Source organism: Rhinatrema bivittatum, chromosome 2 (assembly GCF_901001135.1).
Source record: "Rhinatrema bivittatum chromosome 2, aRhiBiv1.1, whole genome shotgun sequence".
NCBI lineage: Eukaryota > Metazoa > Chordata > Amphibia > Gymnophiona > Rhinatrematidae > Rhinatrema > Rhinatrema bivittatum.
This window is the reverse complement of record NC_042616.1, coordinates 348,584,644-348,602,664: the sequence shown is the minus strand read 5'-3', so window position 1 is coordinate 348,602,664 and position 18,021 is coordinate 348,584,644. Positions and strand designations below refer to the sequence as shown.

The 18,021-nt window shown below is 42.4% G+C and overlaps 1 protein-coding gene across 13 annotated transcripts in view; it reads right to left on the bottom strand.

Annotated features, from left to right (window-relative positions):
* The window catches only part of LOC115084679 (poly(rC)-binding protein 3-like), a 1,201,673-nt gene that overhangs the window by 101,250 nt on the left and 1,082,402 nt on the right, over nt 1-18,021 (bottom strand). The gene's annotated exons all lie outside the window — the stretch shown is intronic.

The window sequence follows — 18,021 nt, the reverse complement described above, 5'->3', positions numbered from 1 at the left end:
AGGGATGTGTTAACAGAAGTAACCCATTGAGCCTCTAAAGCTTGTAAATCCTTGTATACTCTAATCCTGATTAAGTAGCAAATCATGTAATCCCTTGCTGATTTGTAGAGACCTCCTCCACTGGCTGGCACTTATGAACACAGTGCGCATTGGGCTCAGGCCTGCAGAGGAAGATGAGTAATGAGAAGCAGAGGTTCTAGCTAATTGATAGTGGGGCCCATGCAATTAATATGCGCAGAAAGTGGGCGCTGAACAGTCAGCACCCACTTTAACGCACCCCAGGCGCCCCCTTGGGGGCACATTGCAATATTTAAATGAGGGAGTTGCGTTAGCAAGGAGGCACTAGGGTCACTTGCATGCCCCTAGCGCCTTCTTGCTGACGAGAATCCGATCGGCATCGGTTTTCCTAATTGCTGCACATTCAGGGCGTTCAGGAAACGGACACTTGTCAGTTGTGCGGACGCACAACTGACAAGTGTCCGTTTCCTGCACCTGATTGCAGGTGTTTTGGGTTTTTTTAAACTTTTTCTTAACTTTATTTAATTTTGTTTTTCCTCCTACTTAATATCGCAATGATATTAAGTAGGAGGCAGTACAGAAAAGCAGTTTTTTTCTGCTTTTCTGTACTGGTTTAAGGAGCACTCAGCTAATAACGCCTGCTCCAGGCAGGCATTAATTTCTGATTGTTAAATGTGCGTCCTAGATGTACTTTTTTTTTTTCATCGGGAGTGAATGCCTAATAGCCTCATTTACATGCATTTGCGTGTGATGAGCGCTATTAGATTCACTCCGCGTTGGACACGTGTTGCATTGCATAAGAGGATTAATTAGCGCCTATACAACCCACTTCCAACTGCGGGTTATACAGTGCACTTGGCATGAGCATTTGAAACTGATAAATATTGTTTATAGCTCGCTACATGAAATAAGATAAAGTACAAGTTCCACAGATTTTGGAAATATCCCTGCTGTTTTTTCTAATAGTGCTGGAGGACTGCTACTGAGTACACTGTTCATAAATATAGTGGGCTTCAGATATTTGTTTTCTATGATCATGCTATTCAATTCATTGTCCTCTTGGAGTGAACCTTTTTCACCACCACCTTTGCACATATAACTGCATGCTTTGCAAATCTTCTTGTTTATTAGGTAAGAGAAAAAAAATTAAAACAGGAAATGCTTGCAAATAAGGTGGAATTCCACAAGGCAAAAGTATACTATGCTGTGCATCCATCTACACTCAGTCTATCCAGTCAGGGTACAGGTAAAAATGTGCAACAGATGTTAATGCCTTGCCATGATTCAGATCAATTTCTGTCTTGCTTAGCTTAATGCTCAGTTGTGAACTTTTTATTCATTTATAACCTGATTCATGAAGGCTTTTCTCCTATTCTGTGTATAAGCGACAAGACTTTAAAGAATCAGGCCCTTATCAACTTGATGTCAGGACTGAAGGCAGGTAGGTTTTCTGCTGGGGACCTACATGGGGCTATGTATTCATCAAGCTGGTGCTCCCAGCTTGATGAATACATAGCCCCATTCTCAGAAGTTGGACATTACCTTTGCACAACACACAAAAGTTGCTTGCTTCAGGCCTGAATTATTTGATTTGCCTGCATCTAGACTGATTTGGACTGCATCTGTTGTTATTAGGCTTGTTTTTTAATCCCTTGCTGCTTCCAGACCAGCCCTGAGCGAATTCTGAACCTCAGAGACTGAAAACTCCAATGGGCCTTCATGGATTACGGGGACCTGTACTTGTATTTGGACCACTTTTGTATAAGAAATTGTATATCTGCCCATTAAAAATACAAACTTAGAGTCTGATTTATTAAGTCTTTTCTCCCATTCTGTGTCTATGGCAAAAATGCTTCATAAATGAGGTTCTTAGATTGTGAGCCCTCTGGGGACAGGAAAATATTAGAGATGTGCATTTGTTTTTGCCAAATTGGAAAATTTCAAAGAAATTGTCCAAATCGGCATGGATTGGAGGACCCGAAAAACGATTGGAATTTCCCCGAAATTTCTGGGAAAAATTATTTTTCGGGTTAGTGCCCGGGGGGGGGGGGGGGAAGGGGCACATTTATTAAAAAAAAAAATCCAAACCCAACCCAATTTACTCAATTACAACCCCTCCACTCTCTCGACCCCCCCAAAACTTGCCTAAAGTCCCTGGTAGTCCAGCAAGGGTCTCGGGAGCGATCTCCCGCTCTCGGGCCATCGGCTGCCAGTAAACAAAATGGCGCCGGTGGCCCTTTGCCCTTACTATGTGACAGGGGCTACAGGTGCCATTGGTTGGTCCCTGTCACATGGTAGGAGCAATGGACGGCCTGCGCCATCTTAGAAAATGGCGCGGGCCATCCATTGCTCCTTCCATTTGACAGGGGCCGACCAATGGCACCGGTAGCCCCTGTCACATGGTAAGGGCAAAGAGCCACCGGCGCCATTTTGTTTACTGGCAGCCGATGGCCTGAGAGCGGGGGATTGCTCCCGGGACCCCCGCCTGATCACCAGGGACTTTAGGCAAGTTTTGGGGGGTTGGGAGGTGGGGGTTGTATTTAAGTAAATTTGAAGGGTTGGGTGGGGTTTTTTTCGGCGAAGGGCCTTATAGCTAGTCTATATGTCTGTCTGTCTCTCTCAAAACACTATTTGTGAAAAGATTGCAAAGTGTGATATGGCCATATTCCTCCAATATTTTAAAAAAGCATGTTAGTACTGGTGCCCACTTGCACATTCTACATTTTGTGGAAGCTTACACATTTCACACATGACATATTTTAAGCAAAAAATGACAATTGATTATCCCCTCCAGTAAAGAAGCAAAACTGGTTAAACACAAAAGTAGACCTTCTTGTACACAATTCCATTGTTATGGAATAAACTACCTCAACACCTTTGCCTTGCAGATAAGCTATTCATGTTTAGACATCACCTGAAAACATGGTTGTTTTCTGCAGCTTTGGGAGGAATAATGGCTCATATATTAAGCTGAGAAATCTTGATATTAAAATCCTTCTGGGATTGAGTGATAGGAAGGTATTTGAGATCAGGTAATTCTTTGCGGGTGACTCATGGTGCTGGGGAAGCAGTTATTTTTATTATATCAAGATTGGGTAGCGGTTATTATTTTAACTATATCCGTTTGTGGGATTTGGTTTGAAATGAGCAGCTGGTGATACTTTATTGAGTAATACTTAGAAATCTGGCCAGTCCTACATTACCAAATAATGGTAATTTATATTGGGGTGGTAGTTATTATTGGGTCTTGCTCATGTTAGAGTAGTCCATTACTGGTCTATCTTTTTTTGATTTTTTCCATAATAGTGGAATTATTTCACAGTAACTTGTCTGTTTTATTTAATGTGATGTATTCAAAAGTGTATATGCTATTTTTGGACTCTCTTTTGTGTGCATGCACAGAGAAATAGGAAAGAAAAATGAAGTGAAATGAAAGGCTAGGAACTCAAAAGTTTATCTGACATTTATTGGGTGATTTTAAGAGTTATGTGTGACCATGCTTAGAAATATTATGCACCTAATTACATTATACAAAATAAGGTTCCTATGGGACATGTCTCATTTAGAGGAATGACTACATGAAGCAATGCACAATATAGATAAACATATACTACATTTATTTCTGAGGGGTAACTAATCTTGCATGATTTTCAAGAGTTATTTATTCTGCGGATTTGGCTAGCTAGTTGTCTTCAACACCATAAAAATGCCAACCAACCCCAGTTTGTGAGACAGGCTGTGTTAGCAGTTCTTCCTTAAATTTATATTGAGCTGACAGCATTTCTAGATGATAAATCAACTTATTGAGACAGGAAGCCCCTGTGAGCAAACCCACTGATTAAATTCATAGCAATGCTAGCTAGCCTTGCGTGGCTGACACTTCTGTAAAGAATTGGACAACACTGAATAAAAAAAACATCATGTTAAATATCAATGTCATGGTATTGTTAATCAGATCCTTTTAGCACTTGATTTCAGGCTCCAGTCTTTCATTAAGTAAAATTAGTTACTGTGGATCTGGCATTAAACAAATCCATCCGTGGCTCCTAAAAAGGCTGGTATGTTCACTCTTTGAATTTAGATTACTCTTCTCTTACTATTTTTTCATACATAATTTATTTACAAATTCTCATAGTGACAGAGAATGAAACAACAAAAAGATCTAAAGGGTAGGTTATGCACAGATCTGCAGACAGTACTGGTGACAAAAAAACAGAATGTCAGGTAAACTCATGGGAAGTACAGAAAGGGTCCAAATGATTCCTTTATAAAAGTCCTGGAGTGGTCCAAGATAGCAGATTGCCTGTGTCAGTGTGCTGCTGATATTTGAGACCAGGGCAGATTGTATTTAACATACAAGGGAAGAATCTGATTTTTCCTTTCCAAGCCCAGATCTGCTTTCCTGGCAGGCCAATAGATGCTGTTGGTGAGGCTTCAGGAGCTTCAATGATGGCTTTGTTAGTGGAGATGGAAGATGCAGAGAGGCTTCAGTTTTCCCTTGAAGCAACTATACTGTATCCCGAGGTGCGAATTCCTCCGATTGTGCTGGTGGAGTAAGAAGATGATAGAATGGTAGCTTCCCTGCAGGGCAATTAGTGATGATGCTATCATCGATGGTGAGGCAGTAGGAGAGGGCACTGGGTTAGATTCCAGAGAGCTGAGTGCTTCGTTGGGCTGAATCAAAGGAGTTGCTGGAGCAATAAAGGAGTTGGAGGAGTTGGCTAGAGTGGAACAGAAACAATGAATCAAGGCTGGTATTCATGAGTTTGGTGATGTGGGACCCAGAGAATGTTCTTTGGGAAGTTTTCAGGTTCCCCAACAGGACTGGGTTGTTTGAAGTACCCTGTAACTTTCAATTTCGAAACATTATGGGAAGCTATACCTACAATGCAGCTTTCGGTGTCTGGACAAATTAAGCAGCTATCAAACCAACTGGATGGAGTGTCCTCAGGGACATCTTTGTTCAAACCTCACATAACTGAATTGAGAAAAAAATGAATTGCATGATGATAGATTAAAGAAGCTGGAATTTAACAATTCTCTGTTGGTTAAGGATGTATGATTTTGCACAGTGAAGCTGAGAGCTGAGAATTTGGAAAATTTTCCTAAGCTTTTTTTTGTATCAGCATATGACGTTTAAAAAAAATGTGCTTTAAGTGTTAAAAGTGCCTCTCAAAAATGTATTGCATCCCTCAGGGCAAGAGAAAAGTTATAGAAGGTCAACGATCTCAGATAGTGGTGACATAAACGGGATTTCTTGAGAGGTCAGATTTTGATGTTGTGTCACCTTCAAATTTAGTTGTTCAGCTAGCTTTGGACTCAGACAGGAAGTGGCTACTCAAAACCTTCTTCAAATTTAGAGATGTACTTTTCTGAACTGTAAGGGCCGGATTTTCAAAATGTTACGTGCATAAAAAATAGGTCCGGCGCTGCGCGTAAAGCCCTGGGACGTGTCTAAGTCCCGGGGCTTTCAAAAAGGGGTGGGGCAGGGTCAGAGGATCCCAGCACAGCGGCCATTTGCTGCTGTGCCGGGGGATCGCGTGCCGGCAGTTGGCCGGCATACTCAACTTGTGCCCAAGGCAGATGCAACAGAGTAGGACAATTTTTTTTAGGGGGGGGGGGGGTTTATCTTAGTGTTGGGGGGCGGGGGAGTTAGGGGAAGGGAAGGGAAGGTGGGGAAGGGAACGGTGAAGGCAGCACAGCTCAGTGCGGGCTCGGTGCGCACAAGGTGCACAATTGTGCACCCCCTTGCGCGCACTGACTTCCAATTTTATAACATGCGCGTGCCTGCATGCGCATGTTATAAAATCACGTGTCCATGTGCGCGCAGGTCTTAAAACCTACCCCTAAGATTTGAATATTTCCAGATGTTTTGGAACTATGCAAAAAAGGAATTTGTTAATGAAGTCTAAGCTGCTACAGTATTGTGTATTGTTAAGTTTCAGGTGATTTGTTAGATCTTTTATTGACCTACCCCAACTATCAGTCTTTTTGACCAACAAAGTAGATCTGAATGTTTTGCCGGACTAACTTGCCGTACAAGTTAACTCGACATGAATAAAGCACACAAAGACACAGAGAGGGTGGTCTCCCTTCTACTTTAGGTGCAGAGAAGGCCTTAAGGTAATCAAAAGAATAGTGGATATAACAAGATGTCTGGTCTTCTTTCAAACTGATGGACAACATAGTTATGAAAAAGCTCTTTAAAAATAAACTAAACTAAATCACAAATGAGCCTGGATATGTTCACTTTTGAAACTTTCACATAAAAATGTAATCTATTCCCTTTGGGTCTTTTTTTTGTGCCTCATGAACAAATCCATACTGCACTTTACCCTCTTCAAATACCCAGAGGTGGCCGTAGACATTACTATTGAAAATGTTATATATGGTTCTATTTGTGGCACTTTAATCCATGTCTAACTGGATAACCTCCTTTCAAGAAATAACCTTGATATTTCCCAAATTGTTTTTGAGATGAAAACTAAAGACTTAACTTGCCTTTGAACACAACTGCAATTGCTTCTAGGTTGATGAACTGCATGAAGGAAGTGCACATTAATACTGCGAAAGCTATTTTTATCCTGCTGTGCTGAGGTTTCCAATGTCGTGTCCTTGATGAGACAGAAAAGCAACTGCAATGATAACCGCAAAATCTAGGTCCTACAGAGATTTTGAATTAACCTTATACTTTGAGAAATTAATCCGTTATCCCAGGTTCTTTCTGCATAAATTGCCACCTTCATCCCCAGCAGTACAGTGTCAGTCAAAATAACTACCAAATTAACCACCATGAAGAACATTTGACACTATCCTAGCCTAAATAAATTAAACCATTAAGTACTCTAGGAATGTTTTCCTTGTGTTCTCTAAAAATGCAGGGATTACAATCTACATGTAGAACATGAGACAATATTCCACATGTGAATTTGTGAGTTTTAACAGATTACTCATTTTCTAAACAAGGGTTATATGCTGCTGGGTCTCGTGCCTCACTAAATTATGGCCCTGATGTAATACGGTACTAGTAATTTATGCGTATGAAAGACAATTTTGTGCAAATCAAGTTTTCTACTCGAAAAGCATGTTTTATGCATAAAAATATACTTTGTGCACACATGACTTTTTATGTGCACAAATAGTGTCTTCTGTGCATAAAGCTTGATTTATGTGCACAAAATACAATTTGTAGGCACAAAATGTTTTCTGTGCAAAACATTTTCTGTGCATAAATCATATTTTATACACGATAAGCGTGTCTTCTATGCACATTTTTGGGATAGTGCGCTATTTTTTTTTAAACTCACAATGCATATGCATATCAGGGATTAATGCAATTTGTAATGCAGGAGTAAAGACAATATGAGCTAAAATTTAACTCACATTTTTTACTTACTTTTTATTACATTGGGCCCTATGTAAGGTCCATCTTCTTCATGAGTTATGCTAACAATTTTCAATTTGTGTTTCCATTTGGGGAGGTGGTAGATGCCATTTTTATGCTGTCCAGAGTGTTTTAAAAAAGTGAATGAATGGATGTGTTCAATCCATTTATTGCTGAACATTAAGAACATAAGAACCTAAGAAAATGCCATACTGGGTCAGACCAAGGGTCCATCAAGCTCAGCATCCTGTTTCCAACAGTGGCCAATCCAGGCCATAAGAACCTGGCAAGTACTCAAAAACTAAGTCTATCCCATGCTACTGATGCTAGTAATAGCAGTAGCTATTTTCTAAGTCAATTTAATTAATAGCATTCTCCATATTTTCAGGGGTCCTAGAAAGCGCATTCCAGGGCATTTACATTTTCATAATTTGATAATTCCAGTCCTGTCATCAGTTAAGAACTTTAGAGTATTAGTGGATTCAACCTTTTCTTTCAAGAAACAACTGCAAACTGTTATACAAGCTGGATCTTTCAAGCTTCATAAATTGTGACGCTTGAAATATATTTTAGATAAGGAAGATTTCAGGGTGGTGATTCAGGCATTTGTTTTTTATACCCTGGATACTGCAATGCCCTATAAACAGGTTTACCTAAATGTCAGGTGAGGGCATTGCAATTGGTGCTGAATACAGCTGCTTGCTTGCTGACAGGGACTCCTTTGAGAGACCATATTACCTAGTGGAAGTCCTTGCATTGGCTTCAAAATTTTATCTTTGGTGTATCGTGCAATTCATGGAGAAGGGCTGGATTATCTAAAGGTTCAAGTGTCATGGTATTTGCCAATCCGGACATTGCGTTTGCAGAGGACCTTTTTGTTATCAGATCCTGGAGGTACCAAAGCTAGATTGCAGGAGATTAGGAATAGAGCTTTTTTCTGGGTTGCCCCTTTCTTGTGGCATGTGTTCCCTGTAGAAATTCGACAATTACAGGACTATAGGCCTTTCATAAGCCGGTGAAGGCACATTTGTTCTGGTGAGTTTACTGAGGGTTTTAACTGTTTGTCTATGCTGTATGTCTTTGGTTTTATATGTATGTATGTTATATTATAAACCACCCAGAACAGATGTCTGGTAAGAAATAACTGTAAATAAATAAAAAAAAACAAAACAAAAACAATTTATATGGGTAAAAACTTTTACCTGCATAAATATGGGCTTTTAAATATATCCCCCCCTTTGCGTAACTTTGTCCTTACAAAGTTACCCAGATAAAAAGGGGGCAGGGCTGGAGACGTGGCTAGGGTAGGCTAACATATTTAGCCAGAGAGCACCATATTGAGCAATATCTGGTTAATTTTGTGCACACAATTCAATCGACCCAAACAGCAGGCCAACAGTTATCCAGATAACTTTATATGGATATTCAGTAGAATACTTATCCAGATAAGTTCGGCTAAATATCTGGATAAAATTATTTGGGTAAACGTATCTGGATAACTTACATGCTCTGAGAATTTTTTAATATGGACCTCTCAATATATATATGTTACTGCTGATCTCAATTACTTTCCTTTTCAATAATATATATGCTTGCAAAATTAAAACCACAAATAAAGATTAACATGCAAGTTTGCATCATGGATAGAAGTGGAATGTTGTCTTATTTTCTTACTATGTTGCTGTTGAATGACATGCAGTAGATATTTATTTATTCAAATTTTGAATCACCCTTCCAACATGCTCAAGGCAATAAACAAATAATCAGCAATGTAAATTTAAATGTAAGATAAAACAGCATATATTTCTCTATCGATCTATTTATCTATCTGTACAGAATCCAGTGGATTCCTACTAGGAGAAATGTTTTATCTTTACAAGGGGAACAGACATTGCAGTATTGCAATGTAATGACCACTTGGGTTCATTACCAATAGTGCCCTTAGTGAATCCAATGGCTAGGGATAGTGCAGCATACCATTCAGATGCAGCTCCTCCCTTTGAGGGTGCTGGAATGGTTATTTCCCTGGGAAGTAATAAAAGTAGCTCTTTCCTGAGAGCTCTAGGGGCAGTGCAGTTTGGTTTTGGACAGGAGGTGTTAGAGTTTTGCCTCAATGGATTTTTGGGCCTACGCTTGGTCACAGCTACCAGCTCCCTGCAGTTGGGTAAGGTTGGGGATCTGCCCACCCAGCCAATAACTGGCAGGCTGGGTTTATATTCTGGGTTGTTGTGGGGATTTGAATAATTTTCTTTGTAAGAAGACTGTGAGATTTCTGGGCGTTCCTTGGGGTAAGGGCATGGGAAACCTTCTCTCTGGGGGATCCAGGATAGCAAAAACCTGCTCAACTGTGACCTTCCAAGGAAGCAGAGGAATGGTAGTGACCTGCAGTAGTGTCTTCTGGTGTTTGTAATAAGTATTTGGGACAAAGATCTATTGATTAGAAGATCTGGGAGGAAGAGTTTTTGCTGCCCCTTCTTCCTGCCCTGAGAAGGAACATTCAGAGCTGGGTGTTCCAGGGATCCCTTTCCAAATTAGGATTCAAGAAAAGTGAGTGAGATTGAGAAGAACAAAGGAGAACTGTGAGTAACACCAAACTGAGTTACATCTGAGGACCCCCAGTTGGATTCTTCACTTCTGAGAGAGACAATTTGGATTCTGTGCAGAGACTGTACAAAGGAGTTTTGGCCAGCTGGAGGAGATTTAACCATCCCAACAAGGGAGAAATTACTACTTACCAGATAATTTCCTTTTCTTTAATGAAGACAGGTTAATACAACCAGTGGGTTATGCACCTCTACCAGCAGATGTAGACGGCGAAAGCTGACATCACAGTATATATACCCCTGCGCTGGTATCAGCCTGCCAGTATTCTCTGCAAAAGCCAACTGTAGACAACTAAAGAATACATGATTATAACCATTACCACAACCATTCAAACAATATGTTAAAAGAAAAAACACTGAGGTCAGACAAGGAGTGTAATATTACTAATCTAGGGACTGGATCTGACACTTACCAGTAATCCCTGGAAACGCAGCCACTCAGGAGAACAATAGAACCACCATCCAGCAGCTAAGGGAGGGAACGTGGACTAACCTGTACTCATTAAAGAAAAGGAAATTATCAGGTAAGTAGTAATTTATCCTTTCTTAGCATTCAGACAGGTTAATCCATGCCAGTGGGATGTACCAAAGCTACTTCCGAACAGGGTGGGAGGCTGCCCATGGTCTAAACAACACCGCACACATGAAGGCTGCGTCCTCCCCGGCTTGCACATCCAGGCAATAATGCCTGGAAGCTGTGTAAGAAAATATGCGTCACAGCTCGGCAAATCTCCACAAGCGACAACCATCTAATCTCCGCCCATGACACTACCTGAACCCTAGTGGAATGAGTGTTAACCTAAAAAGGAAATGGCTGCTGAACATCCACATACGTGGCCATGAGAACATTCTTAATTCAGCAGGCTATCATAGCCCACGATGTCGGCTCACCCTGTTTACTCTCACCATGGAGTATAAATAGTCAGTCTGTCTTCCTGAGAGGTTTAGAAACCTCCAATACCTCAAGATATGTCGCTTTACACACAAGGACTGTAACAGATGATATTCATCCACCTCTCTTTCCCTGCCCAGAGTTGGCAGGGATTGATTGATTCTAGAGAAAGTCCGAGACCACATTTGGTCAAAAGGATGGAACAGTTCGCATCTGGACTGCTCCCAGAGATGGTTCCTGGCAAGACAGTCCGCAGTTCGGAAACTCTACGTGCAGAACATCATCCTCTAGTAAGTAATCTCAGGAAGAGGCTATGCAGTGGTTGAAAGGTGGAACCTGCCAGAATTCCAGAAGCAAATTAAGACTCCACAAGGGCACTGGCAACCGCAAGGGGGCATGAAGATGCTTCATCCCTTTCAAGGCCGTGCTACAAACGAATGGGTTGACAAGGGTTCACCATTCACATGACCTTCAAGGAATTAAGGGCCAAGTCCTTTCACAACCCATCCTGCAAAAATCAAACTGAGCAGAATTTTAACTGAATGAGGATGAACCCCTCATTTCTCACACCAAGCCTAAAACATTCACCAAATGTGAACATAGGCTAAGGAAGTGAATAACTTTCGCACTCAAAGTAAGGTGGAAAACACAGCAGTAGATTGCCCACGCTTCAGCAACCGAGCCTTCTCAAGGATCACATTGTAAAACAAAAATCAAGTTGAATCTTCAAGAAGAATAGGCCCCTGCTGCAGCAGATCCCTGTGGTCAGGTAATTGGAGAGGATGTTCCACCAGAAGCCTTCACAGATCTGCATAACAGCCTCCTGGGCCAATCTGCCACCATCAGAAGTACCAACCCTGTGTGTGTCTTGAATCTCTGAATCATTCTACCCAATATGGGTCTCGGGGGAAAAGACATATAAAACCTGCCTTCCAGCCACTCCTGCATGAGGGCATCAATGCCCGAAAACTTCAGATCTCTCCTGGGACTGAAGAAGCGAGGAACCTTCACATTGTGTGATGTTGCCAGCAAGCCTAGAAATGGGAGGTCCCAGTGGCCCACTATGAGCTAGAATGCTTCGTTGCACCATTCCCATTCTCCTAGATCCAGACTCTGTCTGCTGAGAAAGTCAGCTCTTACATTGTCTTTTCCTGCAATGTGCAAGGCTGAGATCTCCTGAAGATGTACTTCCACCCATTCTATGAGTTGGGCTATTTCCTGTGATACTTGCTGGCTCTTGGTTCCTCCCTGTCGATTGACATAAGCCACTGTCGTCGCATTGTCTGACATTATTTGGACTATTCGACCCTGCAAGAGATCGACAAATCTCAAGCATGCCAACCAAATGGCATGGGCTTCGAACGGTACTCCTCTGTACTCCAGTGCCCCAGCGCTTTCATCTTCGAACAGTGAACCTCCCAACCCTGGAGGCTTGTATCCGTCATGCTTAGTAGCCAGTCTGATATTCGTAGGGAAAAGCCCCTCATTAGATGATCCGCTTGCAACCACAACTGTAGTCGGATGCTGATCTCCATCGGTAACTGAAATCATATCAAGAAGTTCTGAGACTGTGGACTCCAATGCATAAGTAGTGTACGCTTAAAAGGATGCAAATGTGCCCTTGCCCACAGAACCACCTCTCAACTGGCTGCCATCAACCCGCGCACCTGTAGATAAGACCACACCACTGGGCGTATTGTTTCTGTCAATAGTCGCACCTGTGCTATCAGTTCTGAATGTGGACCCCAATAGAGACACCTGACTTGCTTCATGTTGAAAATGAACACCTAGATATTCTGGTGTCTGGGATGGCTGCAGATTACCCTTAGCCATGTTCACCATCTGACCTAGTTCCTGCAGCAAGGAGATCATGTGTGTGGGGCCTGAAAATTCTCTTTCATAGCCCTTGGCCCGAATTAGCCAATCGTCAAATTACTGGTGGATCAGAATGCCATTCTCTCTCAAGACTACCGCTACCAGCACCATGACCTTAAAGAAGGTTCTGGGCATGGTGTTCAAACCGAAGGGTAGCGCTAAAATAGTGATAATGTTGCCCCAAAACAGCGAAATGAAGAAAACCGTTAATGCTCCAGCTGGATGGGAATATGCAGAAACTCCTCTGACCACCCAGAGACTTAATAAACTCCTCCAACTGTACTGCTGTTATCAGCGAGTATAAGGTTTCCATATGGGAACAAATCACTTGCAAAAGCCGGTTGACTCCCTTAAGATCTAGGATGGGGTGAAGGAATATCAGCCCGAATTATCTTGAGACATGGGCCCTGGTTTCACAGCCCGCAGACTGAGGTGTCCTGACAATGTGACACCACTGTCTCTTCTGCAGAGAGCCACCACAAAAACGTCCCAAGGAATGCTGAGAAACTCCAGAACCTAGACATTTCTTATCATCTCCAGAACCCACTGGTCTGACATAATCTTGATCCATCTCAGATAAAAAGGAGAGACAGGCAACCCCTTACCTTCTGTTCCTGGGAGTGGATCGAAACACCCTCATTGAGGGGTTTGGGTTGTCACCACCACTCAAGTTTGCGCCCCATCTGGGCTGCCTGGGACGAAGGACTGAAACCTACTCAAAGGTCAAGCCCTATGAAATGTAGGGTCGAAAACGTTTGAAAACCCCCAGCATGACGTATCATGGCAAACGAGAATGGCACCTGCTTTTAATCCTCTGGTAACCAAGGAACTTGGGACTCACCCCACTTATTGGCCATTTTTTTTCTCACTTCCAAATCAGAGTGATCCTTAAAAGGCCATTTCAAAGAGTAGGCTTTGGATTGTCTCGGCACCAATTTGTCAGCCATAACTGATGCTCAACCCTGCTTAGCTTCCGAGATCAGATGAGATCGGGCTCATCCAGAGTGGTGAGGGAGCTCATCTAGAGTGGTGAGGCTGTAGGGCACTGCCCTGATTCAAACCAGACTCATCAACTTCCTGAGAGAGAGCAAGGCAGAGCGATCTACCAGGGAGCAGCAAGACACCATCTGCAATACATTGCCACCACTTTGAGGCCTGCTTAAGGATAGCCTCAATTCTCCTATCCTGTGCCTCCTTCGAGCTGCTCACCTTTCCACAGGGATAACTGCCTTGCATGTGACAGCACACACCAGCGCATCCACTTTCAGAAAGTGCAACTGCTTTCTCTTTCTGCTGGATCCAGGGAGTACAGCACTACCAAGGCTCATCTCCCTGTAAAAATAGCATCTGAGGTGCCCCGTTCAAGATCAATCAATTCTTGAATATCATCCATAATGCTTCACATAAGGAATATAAATGGGATTCTTGTTAGACTTCAGCACCCGGCACCCTCAGCATCTTCAGTGCCTGAGCTATCCGAGTAAGCAACCCATCTGTATGACAGAAATGCAACATTGTGCTATACAGTTCCAACTCTGGAGGAATTTCCGATCCTCCAAGGAGTAATGGCCACTTTCACCATCTGTGCCATCTGGGTCCCTATCAGCGTGACCTGTAGCTGGTGTAGACACATTCTGACACTTACCTGGAGCACCAGGTGTGCAGGGATCCACAGACTGCGATAGTGAACTCTTAGGCCTACCATGTCAGTGACTGAGCAAGGCCCTGTGAGCAGGGACTAGCCAAATGGCTGCTCAACCCAACAAGCTGTTTCTCGGCAGACTTGCGCAAGAAAAACATATGAATGCAGCCATGGCCCCTATCAAAACCAGGGGGTATCATTCCTGTGCCCACTGAGAAGTCTTCCCCCACTGAAGATCCTGTTAGGGGAACCCCAAAATCAGGCGACACCTCTGACAAGTCCCCCTTCGGACCTATTCCCGCATCATGCTAGGAAGGACGGGCTCAGTAAAAGTAGCTGGAGAAAACTCTCCCTGAGCCTCCATGTAGCACTGATACAAGTTGTGGGGGGCATCAAGCTGAGATGCCTAAATATAGCAAACCACCACTATTAATCCACAACCGTGGGGGTAAATACAATTATACACCATTCAAAACCCTCACCTAACCAACTCTTGTATTTTTTAATTTAAATTTTAATTGAATTTATTTATTTTCATTACATTTATTAAAATCCCTATGTGAACTCACACCCAAAAACCATTAATTCCTAACATAATTTTGGGTCCGCCATTTTTTGAAAAGAAGAGCGTGGAGGAGCAACGCTGAGGCGAGCTCAGTACAAACTTTAATGAACAGATGAAAGAACGGTTGACAAGGAATCGCAACATGCATCGTTTGAGTGGCTTCCCCTGATGAAGAACATTCGAAACTGGGCCTTGTTGGGGCAAGTGCCGCTACGGAGAAACTTTGAGAACTGCAAACGTTGAGATAAGTGGGATCTTATGCTCTAGTTTAACATACTGGCGACCTGGCATTCTTTGTTCGATATATAGTGTTTTCACACTCAACTAAAAAATGAAAACAAAATTAATATCTGCAAAAACTATATAAAACCTACACATAATTGGAGAAATCTTTGGAAATCAAAAATAAAATAAAAATAGGGTAGGGTGGACGGTGGTGCTCATGATTAAACAAGAAATTGCATACAAGGCACTAATGGTTGAGTGCTCTTGGTAGTTTATGAAGCATCACCATACACCCAACAAATTTTACAAAAATTATGTTAGGAATTAATGGTTTTTGGGTGTGAGTTCACATAAATTTAATGAAAATAAATAAATTCAATTAAAATTTAAATTAAAAAATACAAGAGTTGGTTAGGTGTGGGTTTTGAATGGTGTATAAATATAGCATACAGCACAAAAGTAAACACCAACTAGCAGCATGCTCCCAAAGTGTCTGACCATTTTGCACCCAGCTGTGTGCCCTTACAAGTGAGCATGGACAGGTTGGCCAAAAACAAGGCCTGTCCAATAAGCATCCAAAAAATATAAGCGCACAATACACGGTCCAGATAGGCGCCCATCCGAGCACCCATCTGAGCATCCACACCTAAGCGCACAACTGGGTGTGCAAGTGCAAGCCAACGTCGGACGGTATTTTGTGGCAGACTTTTGCACAGAAAAGCATGCAAACGCAGCCATGGCCTACCACGTGGCATCTAAGCAAAGCCTGAGAGCGGGGCCTAGCCAAAAGGCTACTCAACCCGCCAAGTTGCCACAACTCCCCAGCTCTCTCAGAGGCGGACATGGATGTCAGATTGCGTGCCGAGGCTCAGAGACCAGAAGAGGAATGGAAACCTTCACTCCTTTTAACTCCTTACTTGAACTTAGTCCTTCCTAGCTGAGTATAGAGTCGGTCTCTGGCTGCGGGGGGGGGGGGGGGGGAGAAGGCAAAGGGCTTCACTGCCGTGCTTGGCTTCCTGCACCCACTAGCCTCTCAGCTGTTTCTCTCTCTACAGCTAAATTTACACTGGAAAACCAGCTACTGGACTTAGGAACTCATCTGAGAGAGGGACTATAAGGTATCACCACAGGAGAGCGGGGCAAATTAATTTCCTTCTTTTCTATTTTTTTTTTTTTTAAGCAATCCCCAGTAGGGAGATGCGCATCCACCATCTGCTGGAGATGGAGAATACTGGCAGGCTGGTGTCGGTACAGGGGTATGTATACCATGACGTCAGCTTTGCTCCATCTGCTGGTAGAAGTGCATAACCCACTGATGTATCTGAATGCTAAGAAAGATGCCTTTGCCCAGTTTGGAACCTCATTAATTCAAGCTCTGGATGGTGGGTGTTTCCCTTTCCCCGGACCAAGATAAAGAGAACCTTGCACAGATAGAAAGAGAATTGTAACAGACATCTGTGGAAAAAGAATTTATTTGCCTTTTGTGTCAGTTACCATTAAAAGATTTATTTTGGACACTCACCCAAAGTCTTCCAAGTTGTTTTTGGCACTTACAGCATCCACAGTGTTGGGAAAAGTATAATCTCCCAGGGAATACAAGTATAGTCACCCTTGTCACATCTGAGCATGGAAAGAGTTTTTCCCTCTCCCCTCCCAACTATAAAGAAACTAGACTCTGGGGAAAGGGAGAGTAGCAGAACTAGCCAGGAGTGGTTCCAGCCCCAAGAGACTAAAAGTTATGGCCCCACCGGAGTGCAGTCTGCCCCCGGGGATGGCGTTATAATGGGTTTAAACTACCCCATGTGGAAGCTTGAAATGGTGAGCTCCTTGCTTAAAGCCCTACTGCCATTTTAAGTTGTGGAATTTTTAGTTGACCGTCCCAGGGATTGCATATTCCTTTGCTGCTCCCTTTCGGTTTATTTGCCTAGGGAAGGACCCTTGGGTCTCTGGGTTGAGACCTGGATAAAGTGAAGAAAGGATGCCTTTCCCTATTTTTGCCATGGTTTTTGAAAACCTTTCTTTTGTGAGGAGGACGTTTTTCTACTCTTTCTTTCTCCTGTTTAGTTTTCCCTTTTCCTTAAGAATTATTTTTTGAATTCGTCCTAAGTATCCTAGGGCCCAGGGACTCAGTTTTCTACCTTCTGGAGGAAGTGGTGTTTCTCACAAAGAGAGAAGGCATAATGGGAGTGAAGAGAAGACCAGAATCACTACCAAGGTGTATGACCATCAGAAGGAAGAGAGGAGCATAAAGGTATAAACCAGGAAAACATGGACTTACTGCAGGAAACGTATGACAGATGGGACCTGAAATTAAAACAACTAAATGGGCTTATATTATAGAGATCATCTATTGGGAGGAAGCTTAAAAACTAGCCCAATGCTTGGAAGAAACAAGGAATAAATTACATAATTGAAACTGGCTATCAACACTAGATAAATTGATTGGAAGCATAATGTCACAGATTTATTGGAGATTCGAAACTGTAATTAGATTATGTAAATATCAAGAGCTGTAAGAAACTTGAAAACCACTTTTCCATCCTTACTCAATAAAAGCTTCTAGCATGCTTATTAGTGCTGTTTGCAATCGACTTTACTGTTTGATAAAAACTTAAACAACGCACAGGGCCTAGAAGAGTTATCTTCTCTCCATGAGGGAATTCTGGACACTCAGAATAAACTAACATTAGGAAAGGATTGTCAGGCAATCTGAGTTTCTATTACAATGGATGTAAACCCCCCTGAAAATACCCATTTTCACTGATGTAACAGTTTTGAATGTCCATGTCAACTGCTTCTTTTTAAAAAAAATATCAG